This window comes from Pezoporus wallicus, unplaced genomic scaffold, assembly GCF_028554395.1.
Source record: "Pezoporus wallicus isolate ANWC-B61680 ecotype Strahan unplaced genomic scaffold, APGP_CSIRO_Pwel_v1 contig_12125, whole genome shotgun sequence".
In the NCBI taxonomy this organism is placed as follows: domain Eukaryota; kingdom Metazoa; phylum Chordata; class Aves; order Psittaciformes; family Psittacidae; genus Pezoporus; species Pezoporus wallicus.
Window position 1 is genome coordinate 1 of NW_026635060.1, and position 14566 is coordinate 14566.

The window sequence follows — 14566 nt, forward strand, 5'->3', positions numbered from 1 at the left end:
ATCATCCCACACCAATCCCAATTCCCCTCTCCCGTCCCCCTGTCCCCCATCTCAATCATTCCCCTCTCCTGGCCCCATTCCCCTCTCCTGTCCCCCTGTCCCCCATCCCACCCCAATCCAGCCCCATTCTCCTCTCCTGTCCCACATCATCCCACACCAATCCCAGCCCCATTCCCCTCTCCGTCCCCCTGTCCCCCATCATCCCACACCAATCCCAGCCCCATTCCCCTCCCTGTCTCATCATCCCCACCTGTCCCCCTCCTGTCCCCCATCATCCCACCCCAATCCCAGCCCCATCCCTCTCCCATCCCCCCCTGTCCCCCCATTCCCGGCCCCTCTCCCTGTCCCCCTGTCCCCCATCATCCCACACCAATCCCAGCCCCATTCCCCTCTCCCAGCTCCCTGTCCCCCATCATCCCACCCCAATCCCAGCCCCATTCCCCTCTCCCAGCTCCCTGTCCCCCATCATCCCACCCCAATCCCAGCCCCATTCCCCTCTCCTGTCCCCCATCATCCCACACCAATCCCAGCCCCATTCCCCTCTCCCAGCTCCCTGTCCCCCATCATCCCACCCCAATCCCAGCCCCATTCCCTCTCTCCCAGCTCCCTGTCCCCCATCATCCCACCCCAATCCCAGCCCCATTCCCTTCTCCCATGGACATGGAGCTGGGAGAAGGGAGATGGGGATCTGGGGGGACAATGGGGACCCCATGGTCAGGCTCCCACCTACTTTGGGTCCAGGTTTTCCCGTGGGTCCAGGAAGACCTCGATCCCCTGGGATACCCTATGGAGGCAAAGAGTGGGGTGAGGAGGTGTGGGGCAGGGAATGGGGTGGGCTGATGTGGGACAGGGATGGGAGTGGGACACAGGCTGCTTCCCATGGGATACAGGCAGGAGCTGGGATCACAATGGTCCCCAGGGTCTGGTTGCTGTGGGATGCAGCCGGCTCCAGCCTCATTGCCACTGGGATGTGGCAGAGCCAGGGGCGGTTGGATGGGGTGGAGCCGGGCTTGGAATGGCTCCTATGGGATGAATCCATATGGGAATGGGTGCCGGGGCTTGGGGGGACTCACCAGGGGCCCTCGCTGCCCCGTTGGTCCGGCCTGGCCAGCCTTGCCCTGTGGGAGAGAGCAGCAGCTATGGGGCAGCCCCACATGGCCACAGGGGAAGGATGGGGTGGGATGGGAAGGAAGGGATGGGATGGGATGGGATGGGATGGGATGGGATGGGATGGGATGGAAGGGATGGGATGAGATGGGATGGAAGGAATGGGATGGGATGGGATGGAGTGGATGGGATGGGGTGGGATGAGATGGGATGGGATGGGATGGAAGGGATGGGATGGGATGGAGTGGATGGGATGAGATGGGATGGGATGGGATGGGATGGGATGGAAGGGATGGGACGGGATGGGATGGAAGGGATGGGATGGAAGGGATGGGATGGGATGGGATGGGATGGGATGGGAGAACAGGATGGGGATGGGATGGGATGGGACGCATGGGATGGGATGGGATGGGATGATGGAAGGGATGGGACGGGATGATTGAAGGGATGGGATGGGGTGGATGGGATGGGATGGGATGGGATGGGATGGAACAGGATGGGGATGGGATGGGATGGGATGGGATGGGATGGGATGGAAGGGATGGGATGGGATGGGATGGGATGGGATGGGATGGGATGGGATGGGATGGGATGGGATGAGATGAGATGGAAGGGATGGGACGAGATGGGATGGAAGGGATGGGATGGGATGGAATGGGATGGAAGGGATGGGATGAGATGGGATGGAAGGGATGGGATGGGATGGAAGGGATGGGGTGGATGGGATGGGGTGGATGGGATGGGATGGGGTGGGCTCACTCACCCTCTTGCCCTTCTCTCCCGCCAGCCCCACGGCACCGGGGAAGCCGGTGGATCCCTGAGGACAAGGAGCACAAGTGCCAATCCCGGGATACCCACAGGAGGCAGCCAGGGACACCCCGGCGCTCGCCCTGCTCACCTTGGGACCCTGGCGCCCGGGATAGCCCGGGAGACCTGGAACACCGAGCCGGCCCTGCGGAGACAGAGAGAGCTCGGGACAGTGACACGGGATGCAGGATACAGGGAGACAGGGATGCAGGGATAGAGGGGTGCAGGGGTACAGGGATGCAGGGATGTAGGGATACAGGGACGCAGGGATACAGGGATGTAGGGATACAGGGATGCAGGGACACAGGGACGCAGGGACACAGGGATACAGGGATACAGGGATGCAGGCATACAGGGATGCAGGGATGTAGGGATACAGGGATACAGGGATGTAGGGATACAGGGATGCAGGGAAACAGGGACGCAGGGACACAGGGACGCAGGGACACAGGGATACAGGGATGTCGGGATACAGGGACACAGGGATACAGGGATGTAGGGATACAGGGATGCAGGGACACAGGGACGCACGGACACAGGGATACAGGGATGTAGGGATACAGGGGTACAGGGATACAGGCATACAGGGATGCAGGGATACCGGGATACAGGGACACAGGGATACAGGGATGCAGGGACACAGGGACGCAGGGACACAGGGATACAGGGATGTAGGGATACAGGGATACAGGGATACAGGGATGCAGGGATGAAGGGATGCAGGGATACAGGGATACAGGGATGCAGGGATGCAGGGATACCGGGATACAGGGACACAGGGATACAGGGATGCAGGGACACAGGGACGCAGGGACACAGGGATACAGGGATGTAGGGATACAGGGATACAGGGATACAGGGATGCAGGGATGCAGGGATACAGGGGTGCAGGGGTACAGGGATACTGGTACGCAGGGATGCAGGGATGCTGTCCCCCTCTCACCTTCTCTCCCACAGGTCCGGTCCCTCCGGGCTCCCCCATCATTCCCTCCTCTCCCTTCATCCCCTCGGGCCCATCCTCACCACGGGGTCCCAGCGGGCCCTGGTCCCCCTGGAACGGGACCCCAGGGATGTGGGGCTGCTCCCCATGGAGCTCCGAGTGTCCCAGCAACATCCCCTTATCCTCCAGCACCCCCAATGGCACCCCCATCCTGCAGCACCCCCCAATGGCACCCCCAATGGCACCCCACATCCTGCAACACCCCCCAATGGCTCCCCCATCCTGCAGCACCCCTAATGGCACCCCAATGGCACCCCCATACTGCAGCACCCCCCAATGGCACCCCCAAATGGCGCCCCACATCCTGCAGCATCCCCCAATGGCACCGCCCCAATGGCACCCCCAATGGGACCCCACATCCTGCAGCATCCCCCAATGGTACCTCCTATCCTGCAGCACCCCCCAATGGCACCCCCAATGGCACCCCCAATGGCACCCCCATCCTGCAGCGCCCCCCAATGGCACCCCCAATGGGACCCCCATCCTGCAGCACCCCCCAATGGCACCCCCAATGGCACCCCCCATCCTGCAGCACCCCCCCAATGGCACCCCCAATGGGACCCCACATCCTGCAGCACCCCCCAATGGGACCCCCCATCCTGCAGCACCCCCCCAATGGCACCCCCAATGGCACCCCCCATCCTGCAGCACCCCCCCAATGGCCCCCCCAATGGCACCCCCCATCCTGCAGCACCCCCCAATGGCCCCCCAATGGCTCCCCCCATCCTGCAGCACCCCCCCAATGGGACCCCACATCCTGCAGCACCTCCCCAATGGCTCCCCCCATCCTGCAGCACCCCCCAATGGGACCCCACATCCTGCAGCACCCCCCAATGGTACCTCCTATCCTGCAGCACCCCCCCAATGGCACCCCCAATGGCACCCCCCATCCTGCAGCACCCCCCAATGGCACCCCCCCAATGGCTCCCCCATCCTGCAGCACCCCCCAATGGCTGCCCCAATGGGACCCCACATCCTGCAGCACCCCCCCATGGCACCCCACATCCTGCAGCACCCCCCCAATGGCTCCCCCCATCCTTACCCTGTCCCCCTTGGGGCCCAGGTCCCCCCTGAAGCCGGGGAATCCATCTTCTCCCTGCACAAGGGGCACATTTGGTGGGGGCTGAGCCCCAAATCCCACCCCAAAGGGGGGTTTCCCCACCCTCAGCACCCCCCAACACCCCCATTGCCCCCCCACGCTCCCCCCTCACCTTCTCCCCTTTGCTGCCCTTCAGGCCCCGCACACCAAAGGCTCCCTGCAGGGATATGGGGGGGTCAAAGGGGGGAACCCAATGGGGGGGGGGGGCACCCCTTGGATCCCCCCACTGTGCCTTTGGGGGGGGGGGGGGGGGGGGGGGCTGCACCTACCTTCACCCCGCGGGGGTCCTGGGTAGCCAATGGGACCCGGGGGGACCCATAGGGCCCTGGGACAGAGACAGCAAAGGTGGGAACTTCCCCTTTGGAATGGGGACCCCATTCCCCATGGAATAAGGACCCCATTCCCCTTGGAATAAGGACCCTAATCCCCTTGGAATAAGGACCCCATTCCCTTGGAATAAGGACCCCATTCCCATGGGAATAAGGCCCCCATTCCCCATGGAATAAGGACTCCATTCTCCTTGGAATAAGGCCCCCATTCCCCATGGAATAAGGCTTGGAATAAGGCCCCCATTCCCCATGGAATAAGGACCCCATTCCCCTTGGAATAAGGCCCCCATTCCCCATGGAATAAGGACTCCATTCTCCATGGAATAAGGCCCCCATTCCCCATGGAATAAGGACTCCATTCCCATGCAATAAGGACCCAATTCCCATGAGAATAAGGACCCCATTCCCATGGAATAAGGACCCCATTCCCCTTGGAATAAGGCCCCCATTCCCCATGGAATAAGGACCCTAATCCCCTTGGAATAAGGACCCCATTCCCATGGGAATAAGGACCCCATTCCCCATGGAATAAGGACTCCATTCCCCTTGGAATAAGGCCCCCATTCCCCATGGAATAAGGACCCCATTCCCCATGGAATAAGGACTCCATTCTCCTTGGAATAAGGCCCCCATTCCCCATGGAATAAGGCCCCCATTCCCATGGAATAAGGACTCCATTCCCCTTGGAATAAGGCCCCCATTCCCCATGGAATAAGGCCCCCATTCCCCCTTGAATAAGGCCCCAATTCCCCATGGAATAAGGCCCCATTCCCCATGGAATAAGGCCCCCATTCCCCATGGAATAAGGACCCCATTCCCATGGGAACAAGGCCCCTACCTCCCCCATCCCGGGCCCTAAGGCCTGGGGGCACCCATTACCTGCAGGCCCTTCTCTCGCTGGCCCTTCCCGGCCGGGGTGACCCTGCAGGGATGCCAAGAGCCGGGATTTGGGATGATTCCCGGCGCTCCCCACAGCGATCCCGCAGCGCCGCGGTTGTTACTCACCGGGGCCCATCGGCTCCGGCCACCCCGGCATTCCCGGCTTTCCCGGCCGGCCCTGGGTGGGAGCGGGAGGCGTTAGGGATGCCGAGGGATCGGGAGGGGATCCCTGCCACCCACACCGGCTCCGGACTCACCTTCTCCCCCGGCAGCCCCACGGGGCCCTGGGGACCGGGCGAACCCTGGGGGAGAACACATGAGGGTGATGGGAAGGGGCTCAGGGTGCCCCCCCCAGCCCCATAGGGACCCCCATTGTTGGCACCCATCGCCTTCGGGTACCTGTGGACCGGGGGCTCCCTTGCTGCCCCGGGGGTCCTGGTTCTCCATGGATTCCCTAGGGAAGGGCAGGGGGGTTTGTTCCCCATTCCGGGAGCATCCCAGTTAATCCAGTTTGGGGGTGTTAGGGTTAGGGGTTAGGGGGGGTGTCCCAGTGGTACCCACCACGTTGCCTTTAGGTCCTGGTGCTCCGTCAATGCCACTGGTACCCTGTGGGGAAAGGAGGGAGGGTTGGGGGATGCTGAGCCCCAAGGGGATGCTGCACCCAAAGTGATGCTCACCCCAAAGTGATGCTGCACCCCAAAGTGATGCTGCACCCCAAAGTGATGCTGCACCCAAAGGGATGCTGGCCCAAGGTGATGCTGCGCCCCAAGGTGATGCTCATCCCAAGGTGATGCTGCATCCAAAGGGATGTTGCACCCCAAAGTGATGCTGCACCCCAAGGTGATGCTCATCCCCTGATGCTGCACAAAGGTGATGCTGCACCCCAAACTGATGCTGATGCTGCACCCCAACTAATGCTGCACCCCAAGGTGATGCTGCACCCCAAGGTGATGCTGCACCCCAACTAATGCTGCACCCCAAGGTGATGCTGCACCCCAAGGTGATGCTGCACCCCAAGGTGATGCTCATCCCAAACTGATGCTGCACCCAGGGATGCTGCACCCCAAGTGATGCCCGGCTCAGTCTCCTACCGGTGGTCCAGGGGGCCCGGGGGAGCCCCGGGGAGCCGACCAAGCCTCTGCTGCCCTAAAAGCAAGGAGAGGAAGGGTTGAGGAGGCCCCAGTGCCCCCAGCACCCCCCATGCCCCAGGCTGGGAGAGGCACTCACCGCTTCCCCCGCCTGCCCCCGAGGTCCAGGGGGGCCATCGGAGCCCTGGAATGGGGGGGGGAACAAAGAGGTGCTGAGCACATCCCGGCCCCGGCAGCGCCTTCCCCATCCCTGCCCTTGCTCCTCACCTTGGCCCCTTTCTCCCCTGGGGGTCCTGCTGGTCCCGGCTTCCCCACGTCCCCCTGCAGAGGATGCAGGGTGAAGCAGGATGGGGATGGAGGGGACAGGATGGGACCCGGCGCTGGCCCCGCTTACCCTGTGCCCCTTCTCCCCGGCAGCCCCGGCAGCCCGTCGAAGCCTCTGTCGCCCTATGGGGTGGGACAAGCATCAGGGTGAGCCCCCATCACCCCCCCCCACACATACAACAAGGACATGGGGGGGTGGGTTCCATCACCCCCCGCTCAGCACCCATCCTGCCCCGATCACAACACCTTGGGGCCGGGTTCCCCCGGGAGCCCCTGGCACCGTCAGCTCCAGCACGGCCCTGGAATGAGAGGAATGGGGAAGGGGCTGAGGGCTCCTTTGGGATGGGGATGGGAAAGGAGCCTCCTGGATCTCGAAGGAGGGGGGCAGAAGGGGTCCCCCAGCTGTGGTACCCGTCTGCCCAGCTTGCCCGGGGGTCCCGGTGCTCCCTGCATCCCGCGGGGCCCCTGATGGAGAGGAGAAGAGCATCAGAGCTGGGTCTGCTGCAGGCAGCTGGCCCCACCGAGCCCCACTCACCCTTGGCCCCATATCCCCTGCGTCCCCTTTCAGACCCGGGTGTCCTGGTAGACCCTACAATAACAAGGCGGGGGGGGGGGTGATGGGGTGATGCATGTGATGATGCTCGGGGGAGATGGGTGATGCTGGGTGGGGGGACCCTGTACTGGTACTCACCAGGGGGCCTGGGCGGCCGGTGAGGCCCATGGGACCTGGGGGACCCTTCATGGCAAGCTGTGGATAGGAGGAAGAAGAGGGATGAAGGAGGAAGAAGAGGGACGAAGGAGGAAGAAGAGGGATGAAGGAGGAAGGAGGAAGAAGAGGGCTGAAGGAGGAAGAAGAGGGATGAAGGAGGAAGAAGAGGGATGAAGGAGGAAGAAGAGGGATGAAGGAGGAAGAAGAGGGATGAAGGAGGAAGAAAAGGGATGAAGGAGGAAGAAGAAGGATGAAGGAGGAAGAAGAGGGATGAAGGAGGAAGAAGAAGGATGAAGGTGGAAGAAGAGGGACGAAGGAGGAAGAAGAGGGATGAAGGAGGAAGAAGAAGGATGAAAGTGAAAGAAGAAGGATGAAGGGGAAGGAAGAAGAAGAAGAGGATGAAGGGGAAGGAGGAAGAAGAAGGACGAAGGAGGAAGATGAGGGATGAAGGTGGAAGAAGGAGGGATGAAGGTGGAAGAAGAGGGATGAAGGGAAGGAGGAAGAAGAGGGACAAAGGAGGAAGAAGAGGGATGAAGGTGGAAGAAGAGGGATGAAGGAGGAAGAAGAGGGACGAAGGAGGAAGAAGAGGGATGAAGGAGGAGGAAGAAGAGGGATGAAGGGGAAGGAGGAAGAAGAGGGACGAAGGAGGAAGAAGAGGGACGAAGGAGGAAGAAGAGGGATGAAGGAGGAAGAAGAGGGATGAAGGGGAGGGAGGAAGAAGAGGGCTTGGAGAGGGGGGTCCCCACCTTTGCCTGCTGCAGGATCGCTTGGGCTTGAGCCTCTTGGAGAGAAACAGTGGGACCCTTGAGGAAGTCGCTTCCAAACTGGAACTGGAGGCAAGGAGCAGGATGAGGGCACCCGGAGCATCCCTGCACCCACCAGCGGGCCCCATCCTGCTCGTTACCGGCAGCATGAGGATGGTCCCTGCGGGGCCGCGGATCCCCTGCAGGCACCGACGGGTCCCAGCAGGACCCCGGCTGCTCCGTACCTGATCCCCGCGGTCCCCGGGCAGCCCTGGCAGCCCCGGGGGGCCCGGGGGCCCCGGTTCTCCCTATGGGAACACAAAGGCACCGTGAGGCTTTGGGAAGCTGCCGGCACTTCCCATCGCGGCTCCCGGCTCCTCACCGCAGGGCCTGGGGGTCCTGGGGGCCCCTCGAATCCACGACCCTAAAGGGGAAGAGGCCCCAAGAGCATCATAAAGGAGGGGGGGGGGGATGAAGGATGGGAAGGGGGGGGCACAAGGCCCCTGGGGCCCCACTCACCGGCTCCACGCTGCCTGGTTCCCCCTTGTCCCCCTTCAAGCCGGGCTCCTGCATGAGGAGGAGGAAGGGGGAGCTGGGATGAAGGGATCCCCACAACCAAAGCCTGTGTTGGGGGGGGGGGGGCCCATCCTCACCCCCAGCGTTACCTGGGCAACCGGGATCACCAGCGCATCCCAGTCAGCAGGGACGAAGCGCTCCCGGATCCCGGGATCCCCGTTGCCGGGGTCCTCGTAGCCGGTGCTGCCGGTGCCATCCTCGTCCAGCTCCTTCCCTGTGTCCTATGGGATCGGGGGGAGATGTAGGGATGCAAACGGGGGGGGGGGGGGGGGGGGGGATCCCCGCTTCCTGCCCCTGCTGTTGTTACCGTGGAGGGGTTCAGGGGGATGCTGATGGCGGTGGCTGGCTGGGAGCTGGGTGCTGGCGTCGAGGTGCTGAGAGCATCAGGATCGGGCCCCTTTTTTGGGATGAGGGGAAAGCAAGAGGGAGCAGCTGCGGCTCCTGGCCTGGGCTCATCCAAGGGTTGACTCATGCACGGAAAGGAGGAGCCGGAGCCAACGGAGCCACATCCTGCTCCAGCCCAATGGAATGGGGCCCAATCCTGCTCCAGCCCAAGGAGGAGGCCGGGAACGGCTCTGGATGCAGGAGCCGTGCTTTGGGTCCACCCCTATTCCCTATAGAGCGGGTCGGGGGCCACCCCACCGCGCAGGAGCTTGAACTGGGCTCACTGGGTTAACTGGGAAGGGGTTAAGCACCTCCCGTACCCGGCTGCCCACGGCAGGGGCCTCATCCTGCTCCACCGCCTCCTTGTTCCTCTTCTTCTTGCCTTTGCCCTTGCGCTTGCCTTTCCCTTTGCCCTTCCTGCGTGGGGCAGCGGAGGGCTCCGGGGTGCTCTGCAAAGTTGGGGGGTCAATGGAGACAGGAGGGACCCTGTAGGGTGCTGGGGGGGGGGGGTCCTCGGGTGCTCACCTCCTCCGGGAATGGGGCATGGAGCGGGAAGCGCAGGGGGTGCTGGCAGCCTGGCATGTGGAGCTGGCAATAGGAGCGGGCGGCCTCGGGGTCCGGCAGCACCAGCAGCTGCTGGATGTCCCCCTACAGCAAGGAACAAAGTGGGGGGGACACATGGGTCTGACCCCCCCCCATAACCGCACCCCACTGCTCTTGGGGTGCCCCAAAGCATCCCCGTGGGCAGGCGGATGGGGGGGGGCAGTGAACAAAGGGAGCTTTGTGGGGACAAAGGAGGGGGGGCCCTCAATGGTGCCTCTTTGCCCGTGGGCATTGGCATTTGTAGGCAGCAGGAATGAAGGCAGGGGATGGGGACAGAGGGAAAGGGATGGGGACAGAGGGAAAGGGATGGGGACAGAGGGAAAGGGATGGGGACAGAGGGAAAGGGATGGGGACAGAGGGAAAGGGATGGGGACGGAGGGAAAGGGATGGGGACAGAGGGAAAGGGATGGGGACAGAGGGAAAGGGATGGGGACAGAGGGAAAGGGATGGGGACAGAGGGAAGGGATGGGGACAGAGGGAAAGGGATGGGGACGGAGGGAAAGGGATGGGGACAGAGGGAAAGGGATGGGGACGGAGGGAAAGGGATGGGGACGGAGGGAAAGGGATGGGGACACAGAGCAGGGGATGAGGACACAACACAAGGGATGGGGACAGAGGGAAAACGGATGGGGACACAGAGCAGGGGATGAGGACACAACACAAGGGATGGGGACAGAGGGAAAGGGATGGGGACAGAGGGAAAGGGATGGGGACAGAGGGAAAGGGATGGGGACATAGGGAATGGGATGGGGACAGAGGGAAAGGGATGGGGACACAATACAAGGGATGGGGACAGAGGGAAAGGGATGGGGACAGAGGGAAAGGGATGGGGACAGAGGGGAAAGGAATGGGGACACAACACAAGGGATGGGGACAGAGGGAAAGGGATGGGGACAGAGGGAAAGGGATGGGGACAGAGGGAAAAGGTTTGGGGACAGAGGGAAAGGGATGGGGACAGAGGGAAAGGGATGGGGACGGAGGGAAAGGGATGGGGACGGAGGGAAAGGGATGGGGAAACACAGAACGGGATGAGGACCGAACGAAAGGGATGGGGACAGAGGGAAAGGGATGGGGACAGAGGGAAAATGGATGGGGACACAACACAAGGGATGGGGACACAGAGCAGGGGATGGGGCCACAACACAAGGGATGGGGCCACAGCAGAGGGGCAGGGAGCACCCCCAGTGCTATTGGGGCCTCTCCAGACCGTGCCCAGTGGGTCAGGACCAGGGTGCAGGGCCAGACCCACCTCGAAGCTCTCCTCATCCATCAGGCGCCCACCGACCACGGTGACCCCTTGGGTGCTGAGCAGGGGCCGAGGTCCCCGCGGCAGCGGCAGCGTGGCCACGAGGTGACAATCGACCATCAAGGAGACGTTGGTGCCCTCCACGGCCAGGGCCACGCGGTGCCACCTGCACCCACACATATGGGGCTGGACGGGGCCCGAGGGTGCAGAGGGACCCCACGCTGCGCATCCCCGCAGCACCCACCGGCCGTCGGCCAGGTTGACCCTATGGAAGGTGGGGTAACGCTCCGGAGGTGGATTCCCATCCTGGTCCTCGTAGAGGAAGACCGGCGAGAGCCCCAGCTCCATGCCCAGCTGCTGCGCCCACGCTCGTCGTGCACGGAGAGCAGGAAGGATTGAGCCCCACGGCGCGCGCGCACCGTGGCCAGGATGGAGAAGTCCTCCGGGGAAGGGGCTGTCTGCGGTGGGGAGGAGGTGGGGGGCATCCGTCAGTGGGAACCCATGGGTGGGTATCCACCGTTGGGTACCCGTCAATGGGGTATCCATCAGTGGGACATCCATCATTGGGTGCCCATCATTGGGAACCCATCAGTGGGGTATCCATCAATGGGACATCCATCATTGGGTGCCCATCAATGGGACATCCATCAGTGGGGTATCCATCAGTGGGACATCTATCATTGGGTGCCCATCATTGGGACATCCATCAGTGGGGTATCCATCAGTGGGACATCCATCATTGGGTGCCCATCAATGGGACATCCATCATTGGGTGCCCATCATTGGGAATCCATCATGGGGAACCCATTGGTGGGGTATCAATCAATGGGACATCCATCATTGGGTGCCCATCAATGGGACATCAATCATTGGGTGCCCAGCATGGGAACCCATCGATGGGGTATCCATCAATGGGACATCCATCATTGGGTGCCCAGCATTGGGAATCCGTCATGGGGAACCCATCGGTGGGGTACCCATCAATGGGACATCCATCATGGGGTACCCATCAATGGGACATCCATCATAGGTTGCCCATCAATGGGACATCCATCATAGGGTGCCCATCAATGGGACATCAATCATTGGGTGCCCAGCATGGGGAACCCATCGATGGGGTATCCATCAATGGGACATCCATCATTGGGTGCCCATCATTGGGTATCCATCATGGGGAACCCATCGGTGGGGTACCCATCAATGGGACATCCATCATAGGGTGCCCATCAATGGGACATCCATCATTGGGTGCCCAGCATGGGGAACCCATCAGTGGGGTATCCATCAGTGGGACATCCATCATTGGGTGCCCAGCATTGGGAATCCGTCATGGGGAACCCATCAGTGGGGTATCCATCAATGGGACATCCATCATTGGGTGCCCAGCATGGGGAACCCATCGGTGGGGTATCAATCAATGGGACATCCATCATTGGGTGCCCAGCATTGGGAATCCATCATGGGGAACCCATCAGTGGGGTATCCATCAGTGGGACATCCATCATTGGGTGCCCATCAATGGGAACCCATCAGTGGGGTATCCATCAGTGGGACATCCATCATTGGGTGCCCATCATTGGGAATCCATCATGGGGAACCCATCGGTGGGGTACCCATCAATGGGACATCCATCATAGGGTGCCCATCAATGGGACATCCATCATTGGGTGCCCAGCATGGGGAACCCATCAGTGAGGTATCCATCAATGGGACATCAATCATTGGGTGCCCAGCATGGGGAACCCATCGATGGGGTATCCATCAATGGGACATCCATCATTGGGTGCCCATCATTGGGAATCCATCATGGGGAACCCATCGGTGGGGTATCCATCAATGGGACATCCATCATTGGGGCACCCATCACTGGGGTACCCACCATTGATGCGTCCACCATTGGGTAGCCACCATTGGGCACCCATCAATGGGGTACCCATCATTGGGGCACCCATCATTGGGGCACCCATCACTGGGTACCCACCATTGATGCATCCACCATTGGGTCACCCATCATTGGGTCACCACCATTGATGCATCCACCACTGGGTACCCCCCATTGGGCACCCACGACTGGAGCACCCATCAGTGGGTGCTGGTACCGGGGCCGGTGGGTGCCGTACCGGGGAAGAGCAGGCGGGTGGGCGCGCTGTGCCGGGTGCCGTTGTCCACGCGGAGCGCCAGGTCCGGCCCCACGGCCCCGGGCGCTGCGGGCAGAGCCCGGCGGTGACCGAGACCCCACGGAGGCCGGGCTGCATCCCCAGCGCCCGCAGCACGTCCACTGCGAGGGCAGGGATGGAGCTCAGCACCCATGGGGACGGAGCTCAGCACCCATGGGGATGGAGCTCAGCACCCATGGGGACGGAGCTCATCACCCATTGTGATGGAGCTGAGCACCCCTTGGTATTGAGCTCAGCACCCATGGGGATGGAGCTCAGCACCCATGGGGACGGAGCTCAGCACCCATGGGGACAGGCTGAACACCCATGGGGATGGAGCTCAGCACCCATGGGGATGGAGCTCAGCACCCATGGGGATGGAGCTGAGCACCCATGGGGAAGGAGCAGCACCCATGGGGACGGAGCTGAGCACCCATGGGGATGGAGCTGAGCACCCATGGGGATGGAGCTCAGCAAACATGGGGATGGAGCTCAGCAAACATAGGGATGGAGCTCAGCACCCATGGGGACGGAGCTGAGCACCCATGGGGACGGAGCTCAGCACCCATGGGGATGGAGCTCAGCACCCATGGGGACGGAGCTTAGCACCCATAGGGAGCAGGGCTCAGCACCCATAGGGAGCAGGGCTCAGCACCCATGGGGAGCAGGGCCTCAGCACCCATAGGGAGCAGCGCTCAGCACCCATGGGGAGCAGGGCTCAGCACCCATAGGGAGCAGGGCTCAGCACCCATAGGGAGCAGGGCTCAGCACCCATAGGGAGCAGGGCTCAGCACCCATGGGGAGCAGGGCTCAGCACCCATAGGGAGCAGGGCTCAGCACCCATGGGGAGCAGGGCTCAGCACCCATAGAGCAGGGCTCAGCACCCATAGGGATGGAGCTCAGCACCCATGGGGACGGAGTTCAGCACCCATGGGGATGGAGCTCAGCACCCATGGGGACGGAGCTGAGCATCCATGGGGACGGAGCTCAGCACCCATAGGGATGGAGCTCCAGCACCCATGGGGACGGATGGAGCTGAGCAACCATGGGGATGGAGCTGAGCAACCATGGGGATGGAGCTCAGCACCCATGGGGCACCCATGGGGATGGAGCTCAGCACCCATGGGGATGGAGCAGCAACCATGGGGGGGACCCGGAGCTGAGCACCCATGGGGATGGAACCAGCACCCATGGGGATGGAGCTGAGCAACCATGGGGAAGGCTCAGCACCCATGGGGATGAGCTCAGCACCCACTGGGGATGGGAGCAGCACCATGGGGGGCAGGGCTCAGCACCCGCCAGGGATGGAGCTCAGCACCCATGGGATGGAGCTCAGCACCCATGGGGACGGAGCTCAGCACCCATGGGGAGCAGGAGCTCAGCACCCATAGGGAGTGGCGCTCAGCACCCATGGGGAGCAGGAGCTCAGCACCCATGGGGAGCAGGAGCTCAGCACCCATAGGGAGTAGGAGCTCAGCACCCATGGGGAGTAGGAGCTCAGCACCCATGGGGATGG

At 62.4% G+C, this 14566-nt stretch overlaps 1 pseudogene; it reads right to left on the bottom strand.

The window, feature by feature from the left end:
• Positions 1–730: 730 nt before the first annotated feature.
• Positions 731–13172, bottom strand: LOC130594985 (collagen alpha-1(XI) chain-like; annotated as a pseudogene).
• Between the last annotated feature and the right edge of the window lie 1394 nt (positions 13173–14566).